Source organism: Homalodisca vitripennis, chromosome 5 (genome assembly GCF_021130785.1).
Source record: "Homalodisca vitripennis isolate AUS2020 chromosome 5, UT_GWSS_2.1, whole genome shotgun sequence".
Classification (NCBI taxonomy): Eukaryota; Metazoa; Arthropoda; class Insecta; order Hemiptera; family Cicadellidae; genus Homalodisca; species Homalodisca vitripennis.
Genome location: NC_060211.1, coordinates 134,194,262 through 134,217,577, shown reverse-complemented (window position 1 = coordinate 134,217,577; position 23,316 = coordinate 134,194,262). Strand labels below are relative to the sequence as shown.

Genomic DNA, 23,316 nt, shown 5'->3' with positions numbered 1-23,316 from the left:
GTCCTAGAGTTGCCATGTTTAACTTGAAGCTTACTGTTTATACCAACCTTTATACTAAAACAGTTTTTCATATACCTTTAAATATTTTTACCACATTTGAACAATAATTTGACTAAGAATACACAAAAAATATTATAAAACATCAAGGAAGTCTATACAAAAAGAGTATCCCTTTGAATAAGATATAACACAGCCAATGTTAAGACTATGGATTAGGTTTTATTAGTCCAGAGCGTGTCGAAAAATTGTTAACACAATTATTGTAATTTGTAATTGTTTAGTGTCGGTTTAATAATTGTTGACTCAACAAGACTCTCTACAACGACGTAGAAGTATTTAAAAATGTTTAATGTGTTATTGTTTCGACAAAGATGTGAACTGGAAAACGCAATCGATAGTCAATACAGTAGACTTTATCATTTTTTGATTTTATAAAATATTAAGATTGTAAAACGTTTTATCTTACGCGTGGAAACAAAATTTCGTTAAAAACATTGAGCGTCATACACACACACTTAAATGCCCTAAATAGGAAGAAAATGTCAATTCTCATTTCAGATCAGTGCCTTTGTAAGATTACCTCATACTCGTCTCTATGTTCTAGATAATGATGGATCCATATTCCTCTGTTCTAACTGTCAAAATAAGATGGTAATGCTTAGGCAGAGTATTTCAATTGTTAGATAGTGATACTTATTCATAAGATCCCAGGACGTTACTGTAAGCTATATCCCGCAATTTACTCTAGGATTTCTACTTGTGATATTAGTGTATGATTCGGGAACTTACAGACTGAAGCAATCAGTAAATTTTGGTTGCAGGATATCTAAAAGGAGATCTAAGAGCGCTAAATCTTGACTATATTCCACCCAGATTTTGCAAGGAAATATACTTACAAGAAACTATAAGGGTACTTTAAGAATACTCAAAGAAGTTTGCAGATTTATCTGATAGTCCAAAAACCTATATATCAAGTCTGTAAAGGTGCCAACAGAATAAGTGACTTTCAGTAAAGTATAGAATTTAATAGTTGAATACTGCTCTAGTTAAAGTTTACCAACTATTCTATACTAGTTTAAAATCGAACCTTTTTGTAAAAAAACAAGACAAAACCAAAAGTTTTTTACAACAAAAGTTTGATTGGAAAGTGTTAGAACAATAACTTGTCTCTCAGAAAGGATAACTATGAAGCACATATGAGTGTATCTCCTACAGCTATAAATGTCCACAAGGCTTTTATACACCCCAATATTAAGACTTCAGTCTGGAAAATGGTGGTTTATTTCTCTAGACTTACACAAGACCCAGTCTTATGTACTATGATACATAAAAAAGTGTAAAATATTTAGTGGCTAATTGATTATCACAACAATACAACTGATTGTAAATAACTGTAGGCATTGACTAAAGTTGACTTTATTGGTCATCAAAGTACTAAAAACGAACAGTGCCTCTAATTGAAGGAGCAGTGATGCCAACTTACCCAGATTTATGGCAAGATGTAAACAATTGGCAACATTCCAGCAGCTGGATGCTGCGTTTGCTTTTTGTTTACGTCTCAGTTAAATATTGGCTTTGTATTAGTTGGCCTTATAACTTAAGCTTACTTCCTACTGCTGTGTTGGCTGGGGCTTGTTTGAGATGAATGTTTGTCTTTCTGATGAATTACTGAGAGGATAAAACATTATGCAGAGTTTTCCTGAACAAGATTTCAAGTGAAAATATAATCCTTTTCTGATTCATAATTGTTTGAATGACATATATCCAGCAATCCTCCAGCATTCGTTTGCGCTTTGGACGATTGATATAGTTACATTAGTCAATTGCATAGGCAATTGGCTACGAATTAGCGAATCATATCAGTCGACAGGCTGGATAAAGTGCATTTCTGTCTGTTTTTGTGATTTGCACGATATGTTGAAAACGAAATGAACCACGGGCTTAAAATGTTCCATGAAGCTTCATTTTTATATGAGCATAACTGAGTTAGATTATAGGGTACTTGTCACTCAATGGGATTTTGATACTTTTACATTAGTCTTGTGGGTAATAATGATGGTAAATATAAAATTGGAGATTAAATAAATCTGTAACAATGTGAGATTTTGCAAATGCGAAATTTTCATCCATAGAGTAAAATATAGATTTAGTACAGTGAAAAGTCAAAGTTAAAAGTCGGTGAAAAGATTTAGTTTCAGTGCAATATTCAGTAGCTTACAGGTATTTTTATTATTTGAACATTGCTATGGATACTAACTGAATAAACACAAATTTAAATTGATAATGTGGCAAGATATATCAAGAAAGATTTCGTGCCACAGACTTGGTTTTACCTGTGGAAGGATGGAAACAGTTTGCTCTTATTGTTGTTTACTTTATTTAAATTGTACAACATCTGTTGATGGTTCATACGTTGTATGACCGCTAAGTCAGATAGGTCTAATGAAGAGGTCTATGCAGGTTTATGAACGAACTGTTCTAATAGTTAGATAAGCTCAAAATATCGTATACCAAAGTACCACAGCAGGCAATAGTAAAAGAAACTTTCCTAAAATAAATATTCAAGTTTGTAGAAATACTTCTTAAAAACGTTTAATTGAGTCATAGTTTAATTTAGATAAATAGCTTATACACATTTAAGGTTTATATGAAGTGATGCCACGACGATAACTTGAGCAAATTCAGCAGGATGTGTAAATTTACAAAATCTCTCTATAGAGCCTTCACGAGCTTAAAACCAACGATAGACGAATGGGTGAAGAGTTACCAACGAGCTAAGTAATTTAAGTTCAATTATAAACATTAGGTTAAGTATGTGATACTAAGTACCGTGTTGTGTTGTCCGCAGATAAGCGCAAATCATAGCCATCACAAATTGATAAGTAAACGGTTATATTTTATTTGTTCCATTTTATGTTCATTTGTTTGAATATGAATGAACAGATCGTTTTTATTATCAAAGGGTCTATCATTAATTATTGGTTTGTTTTTTCCTACTATTAGTTTACATAATGTTGTTAAAGATCGATATATTGTGCCTAGTGATAGATAAATAAGTGTCTAACAACAGTGAAATTAAACTATTTAATATTATAATACACAAATATATAATATTATCAGATTCTTAGTGATTATCTTTAATTAAATCTTTTAGCAATATTCAGTAGAACTTTACGATCGATTAATCACATGGCTTTTAAAATACAGAGAGTTAATATATTAAAAAGATACCGGTTTCCTGAAAGTAAAAAAAAAGTTAAAAGGAAATAGCGATGAAAATATCTTTTTGCTTACTTTTCTCAAATTTAATAAAACCTTTGGGAAGCTAGATATTCAATTAAAACAATGTAAATGACACACAATTGAACGCACAAGTAAAACTTCTCAGTTTACTTTTATGATTTTATGATTATGATTTACTGTAAATTGGTTTGCAGTCAAACCCCTTTATCCGATATAATCCCTTGACCAGAGGCAAGATCGGCCTAGCCAGTGCTCAAGAGGTGATTACGACTCCACTTGCTCCGATATACGTAATTGGACCGTTCTTGTTGTCAGGGTTCTTTCAACTTCTGATTTGTTCCTTGGAAAATTATATAGAAAATTGCTGGGTTAATTTTTGACTGAAAGGTCTAGCATTTTTAAATAAGACATTTAAAATGCAAAGGAAAATACTACAGTAGAATATTAATTAATTGAAACCCAGTAAACAGAATATCAATGCTCTCCAAATTGATTCTAGGCAAAAAATAACAAATAACTTTAACCACATCTCATGATGTGTAAGAGGCTTCGCTGATGTTGCTTGTAACATTTAAGATCCATAATTCATTTCATTTTAGATATCTCTTGCGGACAAATAGATAGACATACAGTCATACAGAAAATATATTTCTAGATAAATTTCTATTTAAATCCCCCAGGGAGACAAAAGGATATTGTGTCAGCTGAGTGATGAATTCAATAACACTCCAAATTCCAATGTAACATATGCATAATAACCATTAACACCTTCTTACATAAGTAGAAATGAAGTTTCATGAAAAATGTAAAGTCTAATAAAATTTTTTTTGAGATATCTTTCCGAATAATGCACTCCTCATATTTTTATTTTAGTTTTCATAACAGTGCTCCGAGGAGCAAGTCAGGGTACAAAGCAAGGGTGCTCTGAAATCAAATGTTTCACCAACTGATAAAGTTTCTTTTTCAGTCTAATATTTTTTATTTTATTAATAAACACGACATTGCTAAAACCTGATATCCTTTTATTTTATTTGCTTACACATTTATTTAACCTGCTATTTTCTCGGTGCCATCATGGTTACTTATAAATTAATTTCAAAATAATTGCTCGCGCTCAGCCAAATATCAAGGATGAAAGTGTCATAGAATTTAGTGTCCACATTTTGAAATGAAGCTTAATGAATAATTTCAAGTCTGCAGATTAGTCGCTTTCGAGATATATCACTAGCGCTCAATCAATGATGTTGCGGATCTGCAGGCGCACTTAATGCCTACACACATTTAAGGTTTAATAATAATGACTTTGTACATTATTCTGTACAAAATAAATTTTTTAAATTGTAATTACGTTAATACAACAAATTCAGTTAAACACAACTCCTATGTACTTTTATATAACGAATGATAAAACATTTTCCGTGAAAAAGAGAACTAAGAATTAAAGCATTAACTTAATACACGTGTTATGGCAAGTGCATAAATTTACCAATAACATTTAGAGTCCCGATAAACACTAGATCGATATTTTAGTTTGGATGTCCCAATAATAAATTTGTTATTTTTCGTTTATTGGGAACGTGAACATCGGTTGCTTCATAATTTATTCAAGCGGAAGAATAACAAAAAGATTGATTACAGTAACTGGACGTATAAAAATTGCATAAAATCTTAAAAATCTGAACTCCAGGGCTCAGCGTTAACTATGTTAATTATGTGATCTGTTAAGAACAAATAACTGTCGCACATCGATGCACAGGTCTCGTAAGGTGGAGTAAAACAATCTAAAATGAAAAAAGGATGGAAAGAAATTAATCCACATGACTTAGCACAAGCCTTTGTCTTAGAAAAGCCAAGAAAATCACCTTTCTTGCATTGCAGTAGGTCTTAATGCCTAACCGTAGCCAGAATTACTATATAAATACGAGTAAATACGTTTGTAACAAAAATGTAAGTAACAGTCATTTATGGATTTATCTTATCTGATAATTTCTATGTTGTACTAAATAGCTGATTTCAACAATGTGTGCAGTGAAATACCAGTCAGGTTTACCAACTATCCGAATAGTACAATAAAAATTCCCTTCACATAACCATACAAGAACGTGTTTTATGATTTATTTGAAGACAACCACGCGGAAAGTATAACATATATTGTGTATTTTAAATGCGTTAAAATCTTACTTTCTTTCGATCAGGTGATAAATGGGTCGTTGCATTAGAAAAGTTTTACTCAAATCCTAGAGCTCCTGCTTGCTTGTCTTTAAAATTATACTATATTTCTGATTACATATTTTTCATTATAACATTTAAAAACTAGAAGAAATTTCATGTAGATTTAATGTAAAAACGTTTAAATATAGATACGTGTTGTGAGTATATAGATAAGAGAGTTGTGAAAGTTTGAAAATGTTGACCAAAAACGAAACCAATAATCAACTTGACCACATTAATTTGTTGGTATTGTAATAATGTGCGTAATAACGCACAACATTGTTTATTTAATATTTGACGCATCCTTATAGTTTCAAAAATCTCTTCAGTATGTATTGAATTTGGAACACATGGTATATGCAATTTTATTACCGTACTTATTTCTTCAAGACAATATAAAGTTTTATAGATTATATTAATGAACAACTCTCTCGGCAAGACTATAACCGATGCTGGTGGGCCAGGAAGTGAATTAAAAGCTTTCATGACGAGTATTCAAGAGCTTTCAATTAAGTTGAAACGTTTATACGCTCTTTTGTACAGTATTTTCTATTTATCGTTAATTTGAATTGAAGTAACTAACTGGGAATGGAAATGTATGAAAGATGACATTAAATAAAGGATAATATTCAATGGTTAAAATAAAAAAACATGATCCTAATACAAGTCACTTAGTTTTCTTGATATCAACACTTTTCTTAAAACCACAAAAACAGCCAGTCTAGAATAATATTTAATTTTGTAATATTACGATATATTTACTGAAATAATTTGTAATATTGAAAAAAGATACTATTCAATCTAATTGGAATGTCTCATTAAACGGAAAATAGTTTCTTGCATCAACATAATTCGTATATTCAGATATTATTTTACCTTAAGTAATAACAATTGCGAGATTTTGAAAGTGAAATAAAATAACATATTTTTTACACAATAGTAATCATTTTTCCATTTTATTAATACACTTCTACTTTGAATAATTATTGTGGATTTAAAAAATGTGATTATAACAACCGCATATATCTATATAACTAACTATAACTATATAAGAATATATTCAAAAGCAAAAATTGAAAAAAATTGAGTATTACTAAAATGATTGTTTATTAAGAGATGGATATCCTCTTGGTTACCGACTAAACAATACCTATTTATACGATTGGTATTTAGTAGCTGTGACAAAGAAACATTTTACTCTCATTAATCTAAACATTAAATTTCAATTATGCGATCTTACAACACTGTATAAAAGTTAAAAAATTTAAAGTACAATATAATGATATAACAAACAGTGATGTAATAACTTTTAAAAATAATTTCTAAGCACGTAGCAGCTTGTTAAACTCATTTATTTGAATCAGCTTGTAGCCAATATATGATCAGGTAAGTAAACTTGTAATTCTGTACTATTCAGCAAATAAATATGCTGAAGAAAGTCTGTTTGATTATTTGACCCTTTTAAGATAAATTTGATTCTTACATGTAATTAAATTGTGATTTCATTTAACTAAAAGGAGAAATAGCCATGAAAACCGTACTTGTTTGTTTCCTATTCCTTAAGTCCTTTTCACAATCAATACTATCTTTGTTTTTGGAAAGAAAACTCTGTCAGGTGCAAGGCCAACACATTAAGGACGACCAACGGAAGTTTAGCCTGTAACAGCCTTCTATATTATGCAGCAGGAAGGCAATTTACCAAAGCTTGTAGCTTATGCAGACCGTCTCAGCCAGCACTGGTTGTGTTCTGTGCCCTCGTAGCGCTACACTTTCTACCCGAGTAGAAATATTTAGTAATGGAAGGGAAGGCACTTTATATTTTTCATTTGAGTTAATATGATATGGTTTAAAATCACTTATATTCTACATATTTATGACTTTTCAGAGGCGATTATCTAAGCGTATGCATTGCGTTATCTTGATGAAATGTTCTAACTTATGAAAGAACAGGTGGCAGGAAGCGCCAAAGTTTCATATATTGAGCTCAGGTGGGTTGACTACCGGAGTACCTAATATTTTTCTTGGAGAATTCGTCAAATATTGTGTCTAGTGCTGGACTGATGCCACCTTATTCCTTTTGATACAAACCCCTCAGAAACCTCTAATCCATGATAACGGAGGAAATGGATATTCAGCTTAAAAGAAAATGTCGGGAACTTATATGATATTATCTTATTTGTTGTCTATCTATATTATCTTATATAACTTATTTGTTACGATCAGATAAGTAGTAACTGAGGACGTAATATATTTATGCTGTTTAAACAAATGTATCTAAATCTGTAACACTCTTAAATAAAGTACTGCAAGGCACTAAAAATTACTTTCCTCAGACCACTTGATGTTAAAAAGTAGTGTTTATATGTACAGTCCAGTTGATATATTTTTGATGATATTTTAATGATGGTTTAAGCAAATTTTGAAATTAAATTTATAACAAAGCCACAGTTTTGAAATTAGAGTTCAAATTGACCTCAAGTGTTAAAAATTAATTCAGAGAAATAAATGAGTAAATTGAAATTTTTAACTTATGAAACGTTGTTAAAATGTAAAGTCACATATATTCAGATATTAAAAATAGTTAGCTTAGAAATTTATTGCTATAATATTTTGTATTTGTTTACCTCACAGAAATAATACCAACAGATTTGTGTACCCTTTCATAATAATTTTAGTTACAGATAAAATATTCCTCCTAAGTTCGTTGTCAAGTATGTATAAGAATTTTACTGCTTTGAATAAAGTTCCTTGCGTTATTTAATCCAAATGTCAATGTACGACTATAAACCTAAATCAAGTTAACCTGCTCTCCGCGTCCTTGCGCTCACGTTGGGCTCTTTCCTTCGCAGTAATCCACTTCCTCTCCTTAATGGATTTGTATTATAAATATTCTTTTCTTTGGCATTTATAGTTAACAGATCTTTTTAAATCTTGTGTCCTATATGATTAATAGAAAATAAAAAAAATGTTTTTTCCTAAAAATTGTATGAACTAGACATGATGATAGCATTTTAATTTACTGATTATTAGAATAAAAAAGATTAATTTTGGGAATCTGCATTCCTTACGAACAGAAGTCAAATTCGTGCTATATATAAAATGTACTATATAATTTCAACTAAACGATGAGATTTATATAGAATCTTTATATAAGGAAGACGAAAAGTCGTAACGATAGGTACTCTAATATCTTGGTTATATCGTTTTCAAAACGGGTACAGACAGCGTATAGAGTAAAGTTAAATTTAAAATAATTTAGAAAATCTAAATAAAATAAAATTTTACAATAGTTAAACTTAGAAAACATATATTTTAATTATTTTTATAATTTATGAAAAAGCGTTTGCCTTTCATGAGAATTATTTAATAAAATATTCCTTACAAAATGTAATAAGTATGGGAATATATTAATGATGGGAATATTTTACTTTCGGTTATTTCTCAATATGAGATATCCAGTTAAATTATTTAAAACAGATTGCTTTTCCATAGATATAACATTTTTATGTGGCTTATAATAGGACAAAAGTAAAATGCCTTATTATTATAACTAATTATGTGTTTATAACTACTTACGTACATTATTGTAAGTTTTAAACATTATGGGTATTATTTATATTATCACAAACCCATGATTTAATTTCTAGAATATAATGACAATGAAAATGAAGTAATTATTTTGGAAATACAACATTGTAGTGAATACAATACAGCCCAAATTATAGAAACTAATATAAACGATAGTAAGGAAAACATACAGATATTCATTAATTTAACATTTATAAGGCTGTGATCATTGTAATATATGACATGTAAAAAATATTTAAAAAATATGTATAAGAATAATGAAAAATATTAAACTTTTATGTGAAAGAGTTTAGTTTCTTGTATTATTTTAAATATAAAAATAAGCATTTAGTAATTAGGAAATGTACTTTTTCAAGATATATATTAAAAGCCCGTTATAAGCTATCGTTCAGTCTCGTGACTGCCATTCCATTTTTAAGTATGTTTTTATTTAAAAAAAGTTCCTAACAATTGAAAAGTTTTGAGAGATGATTATGGAATTTTTACTGATTTTGCTTTTAAGTTGTTGAAATTAGTTTACGTATGCTTCCGTACTCCAACAGTTGTATAGACATAGCCGCTAGTGCAATGTTCTGACGTGTGAGAGCAAGGTCGGCAGTCGGTGACGGACAGCGTTTCCCATCAGACGATAAGTACCATAATTATATTGTTTTTAGGATTTAGACGACATTATTAATAATATATCACGATGAGTAGGATGGTTGGTGTTATAATATGGTTAAATAATATTGAAATAATATGGCACTATTGTCAAACAGAACCAATTCGTAGTTTTGCCAGCCAACAACGGGAACGAAGGCTATTAAAACCTATTTGGGACCCTATTAGCTCTAGTGTTCATTGCATTTAGTAGCTAAATTAAATTCCACTATACAATTACTTTAATATTGGAATCTCCTCTAAGTTGGCTGTTAAAATCCAATCTATTACCGGTAACTGAAAAAGAGTGTTTACTAATCTTAATACTTTTTTATTTTATAATGGCATAGCCTAGCAGACAACTAGCGATGAGAGTTTCATCGACAGTCTCAAGTATAACCAAATATACAAGACATTTAATTTTATTTGGTGTAGAAATAGAATTAAACTAGAACCAAGATCTCGATCTTAACTGTCCAGGACAGTTACATGGTGCATTTGTAAAGTTAAAAACTAATGCTTAATCAATACAGCTAATACGTTTGTTCCAAACAGACAAACTCTATCTTAAAATTGGTCAAAATAAAATAGTATGACGTTTTTGATATAAAAATACAGTTCCTTCATGATGCTGTACAGATGAAACTGAATCTTTCAGTAAACAAAGGGCAATTCAGCGAGATGAATAGTAAGCCTCAACATTGCTTCAAACAGAAAGGCAGAGAGAAGTGGTTAATTCCATTCGGTGATGAAAACTGTCTCTTCATGCATACCACTCGTTTGAAATGAATATGTTAATCAAATTTTGTTGATCTCTCTAAAGTAACTTTGTTACGTTGCCGATGTATTATATTCCTGTCGGTTTGTTATAAAAATTGGTTAACATTTTTAGCTACACGATTTAAAAGTGATTTTGCAGTTTTAGTATATAAATAGACGTTCCACAAACGTCCTTCCTTTAATCGTATTTTTGCAGCTGAATATCACTCTCCAGAACTGGAGGTTCACACGATGGCGGAAACAATCGCTGATTACCCCTCTGAGAATTTGTTAAGAAGGTGAACGATTTGATTGCACGGACCTCAATGGTTTACACTACACAACTCATTGACAATATACTAAAAAAAGCTTTAAAAAGAAGAAGTAGAAAAGATAAGACAACATTAAGACCACCTCAAGACACAAAACATGAATTTATTTGCACAACATACAGCACTTTTTCAAACAAAATATGCAAAACTTTTAAAAAGCATACAAATAAAACTGTCACTCACAGAACAAGCAACAAATTATCCCAAATTTTAGGAAACCCTAAGGACAAAATTTCAAATGATAGTAAATCGGGAATTTATGAAATTGGATGCGATGACTGTGACAAAATTTATATTGGACAAACAAAAAGAACAATAAAAACACGATTTAAAGAAAATTTATCACACACAAAATATGGAAGAGTTGACAAATCTGCTGTAGCCAAGCACTGCATTGAATCAGGACACAGAACATCAATTATAAATCTAAAATTAATAAAAGAAATAACAAAACCAATGAACTTGAATGCTTGGGAAACACTATACATAAACAGAAATAAAGAAAAACTCATGAACAATGAAGAGGGCGCTATTGAAAATTCCAATCTTCTTTCTTCGCCATTTATTCAAAAATTAAACTCTAGTCAAACCTAATTTTTCATACTGGCTGAAATATTTCCAAAATTTTTGTGTTTACATTTTTACACCATATGTTATTATTTAATATTAACTGTAACAAACAATGTCTAAATATTTATTTGTGGAGTTGCCTGAAGATGAAACCTTTGGTTTCGAAAGGCCTCGTCCAAAAAATAAACAATTTGGAAAAAGTAGTGTTTTTATTAACATTTAGTAATATTTAAAGAATTTTCCAATTGCTCCAAGAGTCTACAATGTTTTTATCTATTATGCTATACACATCACATAAGGCGAAAAAATGACTTTGGATTTGTAACATGCATATAGCTATATTGATAAGTGCTTCCTTGACCCTATGTATTAAGACTTTTACACCTGAAGGATACATTCCAATTATCGGAGCAAAGTGCTATCCTTATAACATAAAATGATGACAAATTTCCTATATCCTGTTCTTTGTTCAATAAGCCATCGTTAATAATACAGTCTTGTTAACAAATAATAAAATATTTACTTCCTGTACGCATTGCACAAAACAAGCAGTGCGATAATTGAACTACACAGCTGGACGTTGATTGACAGTAAGTGAACATTTAATGAAAGGATGAAGTCATAGTAATTACAAGAAGCTAAACCTGTACCTACAATTGTACGAAGTGAATTTGAGTGCGCTTGCAGAGATCGTTAAAAGTTCTCTTAATTTACGGAGACAGAATAATTGTTCAGTGAGTAACGCAACATTAAGATGAAAATACTTCATCCTAAAAGCTTATAATTAGGAAGTAATAAATGAGCGAAATCAGTATTTTAACGTGTTTGTATACTTTGAAACTAAATATACACTCTTTTATATGTTATGTGAAAAAATAATTCATATAAATATATAACAGTAACATTTTATTACGCATGCTTTCATGGACAACTCTTTTATCTCAATCAAGCTATATGCAAGTTTAAAATGCTTTTTTGGGTGTTTAAAAGTAAAGTACTATTATAAAGCATAAAAATCGTGCAAAATATTTTAAAACTTTTTGACGTGACAACGTCTTAAATTAGGTTGCGGCTCGGAGTCACTCATGAAAAAGTGTAACGCCCGGTAACGTTACGATGCCCGTCCAGTGGGTCCGCCGCACGGGATCCGCACGGGATAAAGCAGATAACTGTGGGTCCGCCGCACGGGATAAAGCAGATAACTATGTTTATTCGTGAAAATGTGGAGTGCTTAGATTCGTCATTTACAACAACTACAACAATAAAGGTAAATAATTGTACACTGATATTTCATTATCGTAAACTATATTTGATTGATTAATTGTTAGATTGACACAAAAGTTGAGAAACTGAGTTTATAGGTTATGTCATACTATTGACAAATGTTGATAGTGTTAAGTAAATTATTAGTTTAAATCACTTTGCAATCAATCGTAATTCAGTCGATTGAGAAGAAACAGCGCGTATTGCTAGTCAAACATTTAAAATAACAAATTATAACCTCTAACCTGTCATAACAGTGCGACCAAACAAACGAACTAAACCGACCAATCACCACGCGCGGAGTTAGAATTTAACTGTGTTTAGCAAGAATTTCAAATTCCAATTTTAGTAAATGTTTTATTCAACTTTACCATTTACAATAACAAATTTTAATTAATTTCAAATTATGTACAGTGTTTTAGTAAACAAAATATATTTCTATAGTTAAAATTTGTGCAATTCTTATTTTCATTCAATTCCTTGTTCCTATTGTGCAATTTAATAATATTCATATCCATAAATATTCTACCGAGAAAAAGACGTTGTCACGTAAAATCTTCGCCCGTAAAACCGACTTTACAGGCAACCATAATTTTTTTTTAGTAAATAAATTGTTGTACAGTTAAGGGTATTACAGAATCCGAGTGAACATAACATACGTCAGAGAATTAACGTGTTATCCAGAATGTAAATTTCTATCATAAATTCGATCAATTCGCACGTCCTAAAACATTACCAGGTAGCATTACGCCACACCACACGTTACGTACTCGCTTCTCAGAAGTTGCAAGCCAAATTTAAAGTCTATTATCCTATTTGATTTTCGAGATATCATCCTACGATCTCTCTCTCTCTCTCTCTCTCTCTCTATCTATCTCTCTCTCTCTTTCTGCTAAGCCCCACAGAGGGTCGTTCATCACCATGGAACTCTTTCTTGTTTTAATACAAAAAATCTTATTATTAGCATATAACAATCGAGTAAAGTAATTTCATTACATGCGTTTCAAATAAAAGTGTCTATTTATCTATGAAGGTGAAGGTAATGAAAGGTGACAACAGTGTGTTTGAAACCTTGAATGTTTATAAAGGATACAGTCTTGGTTGGAGTTACGAGAAATTACAAGGTAATGCACACAGTCTGGTGGTGACATCAGTCAGATGTCAACGTGATGATGTGTAATGACGTACGTCACAATAACCAAAGTAATCACGCCGGGATGTACAGAGGTTTAGGAACCAATCACATTTACTCAGACATGCCCCAAGACACTCACAATCGATTATCAATCGTGTAAACTGCGGTCCTAAGCAAATCCTACAGACAAGCATTTTAAGACAGCTAAATAATTAGGAATAATATTTATTGCAACTACTTTTCCCCAAAAAAATTTCAGATAATTCTATTTAAAACATCATTCTTTAGTTAGGTTTCAGTAAGGCTAAACTCTGAGGGTATTAAGTTTCAAAAGATAAAAATTTAAAAAATTATGGGCGTTTAAAGAAGGTTTCCGTTAAATAATAACTTATATTATTCATTTCATAGTTATGAAGCTCTCAATTTGGAAGTAATAAAATTCCAAACTTGTCATAATAGTATGATTTAATCTATACATGTGAGTCTGGTTTGCTACACTGGTTAGTATTTTACTCCTAATAAGATTACTACAATTTTTATTAATATAGAGCTAGGCAATGTTCAGAAAAATTTAACCTTAACGGAAAGATACAAAAATCATAATCTTTGAAATTAAGCTGGATATGTTGCCTGAACTAGTTCTGATACACAGGTAATGGTCTGAATTAATGGATGGTGAAGTTGGAGACTTGTTCGACGCATCCATCAGGTAACGTCACGCCCCAACAATGATGGAGAATGGCTCCACTGAATTGCTTGCTACGTGTAGATACATAATCTTAGAAAGAATATCATATAAGATTAATTTAAAAAAAGTATTTATCATTCATAAATGTATTTTTTGGACCGCTTTTTAAAAATAGTGTGATAAGCAAGGTATTGAAAAATTTGAAGTGATGGGATTTCACAACGATACCTCAACCATGATAAGTGTACTTGTGTTTTATTCAAATTAATGTTGATAAAAATCGAGAATATTCTAAATTTTAATACTAAAAAAATCTTTAAATGGGCATCCAATGCCTTATAATATCTTAAAAAATCCACTATAAACAATCACTACAAATTCTTTTTAGAGAAAAGGGAAATCTCAAACCATATTCAGGACGATTATGGAGTTTTAAAAACTGTAGGTAAAGCAATGTTTGTAGCCTACTTACGAATAACGTATTAAAGAGCGTTATCGAGTATAGAATAAAAATTATTGTGCAATACACAAAAGAAAATAAATATCAACATTTGTAAAACAGATACCATCACATTATTTGTGGGAATTTTACTAGAAAAACTAATCTTGCAAAATCAATAATTCTGCAATACACACTCGCAAAAGCTTGCAAACACGATATTTAAAATTAAGTGGATGTAGGATTAAGAGTGGTAGGGATAGGGATCTTCTGGACAATTGTTACGTGGTAAATTTTATGGGAAAAATATTAAATTTACAATACTTTTTCCTTGTCTTTTACTTACGGGATACACTGACTGGACTACATAGTTCCATTTTAGTTAATTTTTAAAGTGCCAAGTTAAGTTTTAGATTTTAAACTTCACTATTTATTGAAACGCATTCTAAAGTATAAGCTCATATTAGATTGAAAAAATTGCAATTCATTGGTAACTACACTTTTTTTACCAATTACTTCATAAAATAAGGAAAGTTCTCTAATAAAAATAAGAGAACAACAAATCCAAGCATGTAACATTTTAGAAATTCTGTTTAACTCTAGATTTATAAAGAATTACAAATATCTCCTTATCTACAGCAGTTTAGCACGCATTGTTCTACAAATAATGACTTCTTAAATGATATAACCTTAACAAATAAATATTACACTTAAGTATGAGAACGATTTAAACCATATATCATTGTTAAATTAACATTGTGAATTGTATGGTAACACGATGAAAATTAAATGTGTAAATTTCATAACAAACGTATCCAAATGGCCATTCTTGTTATGACGCAGCACTGACGTTAAATAGAACATTGTTTAACATCGATGGTTAGCATTTTGTCTAGTAACCAATTACTGTCAAACATTATCATGATATTTGTAAACTAATATTGCTTGACCTTGACCCATATTTGATAAGGTAGTATAATGATTTTCGGAACTTATATCTGTATACGTTTTTATAAAGACTTAACAGTGGAAAAAACTTTTGGTAGTTTTAACTCAATTATGGCAACCTCTATATATTTAATGGCATAGATTAAAAATTTTCTAATAATTACTAAAAATCCATATTGGGACAACCTCCAGTTCATTTAACCTTAGTTGTGGGAAGCATATATTAACAAACCTTTGACTCGTTTACGTTATGTGGTACAGCGCATATTAACAAAGTACACATATATTAACAAACGAGCCATTACCTTTTTGATCACAAAGTACAAATTATTTTCTGCAGCACGGGTTGTGGTTTCTGCAGTTATCGGAAATTCTTACTCATCTTGTGTATATATTTACACTATTTTTGACATTTATAGATTGACAAAATTATTCTTTTTCCTATATGGTGTTCATTTTACAGTTTTCATTCAAACACTCTTCAAATAATAAGCTCACTAAGCCTAACTTATTTTATTTTACAAATGTTTATGTGTGCTTGTTTCATGCTTTTAGTTGCTTATATTTAAATTTAACACACAATATCTGCTGTTCAAATTAGAAGAGAAGAAAAAATACAATTCGAACGGGCATCTGTGTTGTTAGGACCTACTCACAATACTTTAAGGGAATTAGAGTATTAGATACTTAGATGTCTGGTTGTTTTGAATCGCAACGTGAATATTTTCATTCAGTTGCTTGTAGTATTTTAAAAATTAAAACAAAATATTTTTTAAAACAGATTTGTTTCTCGCTTAGCGAACAAAAACCATACTAAATAAACATATTTATTTATTGAGTTTTGTTGTAACTTTTTAAAGCTTGAATATACTGTTATCATAATTAGAAGCCTATGCCATTAAACTCAGAATATTATGAATCTGAAGTAGAATTTATATTCAAAATCAGCTATTGCAATTGTCCTCATGTATTACTCAACGGATATTTCCTGCATAATTACCGAACATGACTTCCAGCGCCAAAAACCTCCCACCATAATACATAATACTCGGCTTGTGGAAACTTGTGGATAACTGTCCTAAAAAAGTCAAACCACTTGAAACTTAAATGCATTTACCTTTTAAAACTTAATGTCTAAATACCATGGTTCAGTTCATAGGAATATTTTGGTACATACTTTAGTTTTAAACATTTACAAAATCCCAACTAAACGAGTATTGCTTATAAACCTAGAGAGAATGGTATTGAAAATGTTCTAGAATTTATTTAGAAAATTACCCAATTATTTTGTAGTCAACCATTATTTTCTATCTCAAAATGGTTCTTATGTATCATAAAAGGTTTTTCTAACCCCAAGAACTGTTTATAGAAAGGCTGACACAAATTTAAACTTGGTACAAAGATTAATCTTGAAAATATATCGATTCTGAATTCACTGAGACCAGCTGGTACGCAATTCGGAGTTCCATTACAGTTCAACAACGTTAACAAAATATTACCTACACCGTTAATCTCACGAACAATGAGAACAAATAATTATTTATGTCATAGAATTCTTAAAATATTTCAACTCTTTGTGCTTCAAACAAGTTATTTTTTTATCTATACGTGTTTTTGAGATGTTGAGTAGTTTGTGCGACAAGATAAGGTGTAGCTAGCGAGTATCCTTGAATATTAAATATATTCTAATCTTTAGCGCTCAGGTTCGTAACCACTAGACCAGGCACGGAATCCCCAGAGGTCTCGGGATCAGGATCTTTTGTGCTCCAGCCAGCCTTAAAATGCTCGAAACAAACACTCTATATACCTCCGCCTGCCCATCCCCCAAAAGACACCAAGTTCCCCTAAATAAAAAATATTTTAGTTTACATCTCGATTGTTACCAGTCGCGAGAAAATATGAGAAAATTTAGTCTTAAAATACTTAAGGTTAGAACACACCCTTTCGTATGTTTGCACAGATTTTTCTTAATTCTTTCACGCCTCAACTCTGCAAGGGACTGCACGAACTCTGGAGGACTGGCGCCGGGGGACAGGAAAAGCTTATCCAGCTGTTTTGGGTAATCGGACCGCCAGCCTACCATACTATATTCGTCAGAAGTAAATGTTTTTTTCCGTTTCTTTTAATGGAGGTCATGCTCACTGCATACAAGAACTAGAATACTGCAAGAGATGTTGTTATTAGATGTAGGGGAGGGAAGATAGAAGGTGGGAAAAAATAATACATAAGTGTATTTAATTTACGATCACCGACTACTTTGTGTTTAAAATAATTTAGGAACCGGTTCCTTAAAAACGCATACTTTACGTCTCTAAGTACAAATGAAAACATCACATACTCGAACCTACACATAAATAACACGTATATGACGAATAAATATAGCACTTTACAAATATAATATATTAACAACATAACAATAATAAAAACTAACAATAAATAAATAAATATGTACTTGTCAATAATAACAATATAATAAAATACTGTAGTTTCCGTAGGTGACTTATCGAAGTTTAGATTGAAATAATAGTAGACAGCGTTTGTTGTTACCATGGAAGTTTCTTTTGTTTGTGTTATAGGTGTTTATTTGAATATATGGTTGGTGTGTTGTGTATACGGATGTATTACTCGCAAAGAATCTGTTCAATATTGTCGACTGAGATTGAAGCGTATGTCCATTGTTCATTAGAAGGCGGGGAGAGAAAGCTTATACAGCTGTTTTGAGTACCGTACTGCCAGCGTACTATAATTCGTCAGATGTACAAGTTTGCCGTGGCGGGCATTTTTAAATCCAGGCTGACAGCTACAGTTGTAAGTTCCATGAGAATACATTAGTGATATTATTCAGTTGTAAACAAAATACTTCTTGTACCTTATTCTTACGAATAACCTGCAAAGGTAGTATTTTATTCATTTCAATACATGAACACGCTGCATCAAAAGCGATAAAATAAGAAAGAAATACTGGTCATAAGGCACACAAGAATCAAAACCTAACAATTTTTAAACATAAATTTATTTTAACAATATGCCTATTCAACCGCATCGTTCTAATGACTTATAAATAATGACTTTATAACAAATAAACAACAAATATAATAATTAACTTCAACTATTGTGACACGAAATAAATCACACATGGGCCTTATAAGGCATTTCGACTGAGAACAAACTATAGTTTGAAAGATATATATCTTCATTACGCATGAACTGACTATGTTAAGTAAGCTCATAGGTTCTTGGTGGTCAACTTGTGAGGAGGGGGGGGTTGGATAATTACGAAAGTTCAGGCACCCAGCGTGAGGATTTAATCAGGTGAGGTATTAAAAAGTATCCTATGAAAACCCTCCAGAGATCTGGTGTGGTTTCTATGCCTTAAATACGGACAAATATTGAAGTTAATAAATCCTGAAGTTGACATCTACCTCAACGTAACAAACACTTCGAGTGCTACAATTATTTGCCACTGAATTCAGGTCTCATCATGTATAAATCTGTATAAACTAATTATGTTTTAATTTTACGCAATTCACCAAAATCATTAGTATGATTGAAATATTATATTTTTATACAAATATTTCAAACAGTATGATTACTAATGTGTTCTGTTATATATATATATATTTATATATAATATATATATATATATATAGTGAGTTTTAAATGTAACACCTAGTACCTTTTAATGCAACCCTTCATATATCGATAGCAATTAACTGCTGAAAACTGTAAGGATCACGCATTCAGCCACCATCTTAAATCCGTCATGCTGAAATTATTTTCACTCACACACGCGCGCGTGGAGATAAGGAGATAAAACACATTCTGATTAAAATACATTCTGTACAATAACTTAAAAATGCATTATATAATCCAGTTAAATCTCTAACTGAGAAGTGTAACTGTAATTATAATTATATAACGTATCAATTTGCTGCCTTCATAAAATTGAATTATATTCTAATTAGTTGTTTGTAATGGTCTTTGACATAATTATTTCCATTTAGGTATTGCATATTCTATTACTTGATCCTTATTTCTACGCAGATGTAGATTATCATTTATAATAATTTTTGCCTTAATACAGATAGGCTATACTTCTTATTCAACTAATCATCGGGTTTTAATGATATTACTGGTTGCAATTATTTAAAGTTTGCTCATGGTTAAAATAAAGTTATCTTTACATTATTGAATATTAATTTTAACTCATACTGAACTAACACCGGTTTCACTCGATTTATGAGTTAGTTGTGCATTGCTGTAGGAATAAAATAAGGGAATCAAATAAATGCAGTATAACTAACTTGAAGACACTGACTTTATAACTTGAACAACAGCTGTCAAAGAGATTTAAAGAAAGGCAGTAATAGCTGTATCTCAAGTTGACGCGAAGGGTAGAGTTATAGCTCGCATGGAAGAAGTCGGATTACACTAAAGATTAACCTCTTACGCTGCAAGTTGGATTGTTACTTAAACACAAGTGGTGGGGCTTTTACGCTATGAAATGTATCTCAAGTTGACGCGAAGCGTAAAGTTACGGCTCGCTTGGGAGTGGTCTGATTACACTAAATCCTAAATGCTTTCGCAGCAAGTCGAGTAGTTAAACACAAGTGGTGGGACGTTTACGCTGTCAAATATATCTCAAGCTGACACTCAGCGTAGAACAATAGCTCGCATGGGAGAGGTCGGATTACACTAACGTTTAACTACTTAATCATCAAGTTGGGTTGTTAATTAAACACAAGTGGTGGGACGTTTACGCTGTCAAATATATCTCAAGCTGACACTCAGCGTAGAACAATAGCTCGCATGGGAGAGGTCGGATTACACTAACGTTTAACTACTTAATCATCAAGTTGGGTTGTTAATTAAACACAAGTGGTGGGGCGTTTACGCTATCGAATATATCTCAAGCTGACACAGCGTTGAACAATAGCTCGCATGGGAGAGGTCGGATTACACTAACGTTTAACTACACTTTAATCATCAAGTTGGGTTGTTAATTAAACACAAGTGGTGGGACGTTTACGCTGTCAAATATATCTCAAGCTGACACTCAGCGTAGAACAATAGCTCGCATGGGAGAGATCGGATTACACTAACGTTTAACTACTTAATCATCAAGTTGGGTTGTTTAATTAAACACAAGTGGTGGGACGTTTACGCTGTCAAATATATCTCAAGCTGACACTCAGCGTAGAACAATAGCTCGCATGGGAGAGGTCGGATTACACTAACGTTTAACTACTTAATCATCAAGTTGGGTTGTTAATTTAAACACAAGTGGTGGGACGTTTACGCTGTCAAATATATCTCAAGCTGACACTCAGCGTAGAACAATAGCTCGCATGGGAGAGGTCGGATTACACTAACGTTTAAACTACTTAATCATCAAGTTGGGTTGTTAATTAAACACAAGTGGTGGGGCGTTTACGCTATCGAATATATCTCAAGCTGACACAGCGTTTGAACAATAGCTCGCATGGGAGAGGTCGGATTACACTAACGTTTAACTACTTAATCATCAAGTTGGGTTGTTAATTAAACACAAGTGGTGGGACGTTTACGCTGTCAAATATATCTCAAGCTGACACTCAGCGTAGAACAATAGCTCGCATGGGAGAGATCGGATTACACTAACGTTTAACTACTTAATCATCAAGTTGGGTTGTTAATTAAACACAAGTGGTGGGACGTTTACGCTGTCAAATATATCTCAAGCTGACACTCAGCGTAGAACAATAGCTCGCATGGGAGAGGTCGGATTACACTAACGTTTAACTACTTAATCATCAAGTTGGGTTGTTAATTAAACACAAGTGGTGGGACGTTTACGCTGTCAAATATATCTCAAGCTGACACTCAGCGTAGAACAATAGCTCGCATGGGAGAGGTCGGATTACACTAACGTTTAACTACTTAATCATCAAGTTGGGTTGTTAATTAAACACAAGTGGTGTGGCGTTTACGCTATCGAATATATCTCAAGCTGACACAGCGTTGAACAATAGCTCGCATGGGAGAGGTCGGATTACACTAACGTTTAACTACTTAATCATCAAGTTGGGTTTTAATTACACACAAGTGGTGGGGCGTTTACGCTATCAAATATATCTCAAGCTGACACTCAGCGTAGAACAATAGCTCGCATGGGAGAGGTCGGATTACACTAACGTTTAACTACTTAATCATCAAGTTGGGTTGTTAATTAAACACAAGTGGTGGGGCGTTTACGCTATCAAATATATCTCAAGCTGACACTCAGTGTAGAACAATAGCTCGCATGGGAAAGGTCGGATTACACTAACGTTTAACTACTTAATTATCAAGTTGGGTTGTTAATTAAACACAAGTGGTGTGGCGTTTACGCTATCGAATATAACTCAAGCTGACACTCAGCGTTGAACAATAGCTCGCATGGGAGAGGTCGGATTACACTAACGTTTAACTATTTAATCATCAAGTTGGGTTGTTAATTAAACGCAAGTGGTGGGGCGTTTTCTCTATGAAATATATCTCAAGTTGATACTAAGCGTAGAGAAATAGCTGGCATGGGGAGGTCGGATTACACTAACTACTTGCAGCATGTTAGATCGTTAATTAAACACAAGTGTTGGGTCGTTTCATGTTCTGTAGCGTACTGCAACAACAAGCGTGTGCATGATGACGTAATCGATACTTAAATACATGAAACAAAAATAATGTCTTATTCTGGTGAAAAATACTCTTTTCCAGGATGATTTGGTCGCACTGGTAAAAACAAGTCATGTTACCAGCGCCATTTGTAAGAATGTTTGGACACTATTGAATGTGAAAAAATTTAGTGCTATTTCCAGGATTTTTCGGGCGTGATTGGCGAAAAAATCCATTTAATAGTGCAATTTTCCAGAATTACTTGCGATTATTAACAGACATGCAATATTACTGGTAAACTAAATCTAGTTAATAGTGCCATTTTCTAGGATATTGTGCAGATGACTGTTTGATGAAACAGTGCGATTTTCTGGTATTATTTAGAGACGACTGGAGAATAGGTCGAGATTAGGCGCCATTTACCAGGGTTAATGTGAACACGACCATTTACATAAGTCGATGGAGCCTATCAGCCCTATATCAGCTGTTACATCAAGGGTTGTAACATCCCAAACAGCGGCGAATAATGTCTTCTGGGACATGGTGAGACGCTACATCAATTAATCTTGTAGACCAACCAGCAACCCCCTTCTTGTATAGAAGGATATCTTTGCTCTATATGTACATTCTAAGTTTAATGTCACCGTGAGGAATACGATTCTCTGTTGTTTTCACAGAAGGAATTTCTGAAAAGAAAACAAATATGGAAAGATATAAAGGTAGCCTTAAGTTTCAATCAATTATATTGATAAATTATACTAAACTTATAGTTTATCTTTCAAAATTACATATTTCAAAGTTACACTAACTCAACAAATGCTGATATTGTCATTCAATAAGGACTCGCTATAAATGGTTGTGTTGCTAT

At 31.9% G+C, this 23,316-nt stretch overlaps 1 protein-coding gene across 4 annotated transcripts in view; it reads right to left on the bottom strand.

Annotated features, from left to right (window-relative positions):
• Nucleotides 1-23,316, bottom strand: part of LOC124362904 (endothelin-converting enzyme homolog) — a 530,214-nt gene that overhangs the window by 151,061 nt on the left and 355,837 nt on the right. The window lies entirely within an intron of this gene.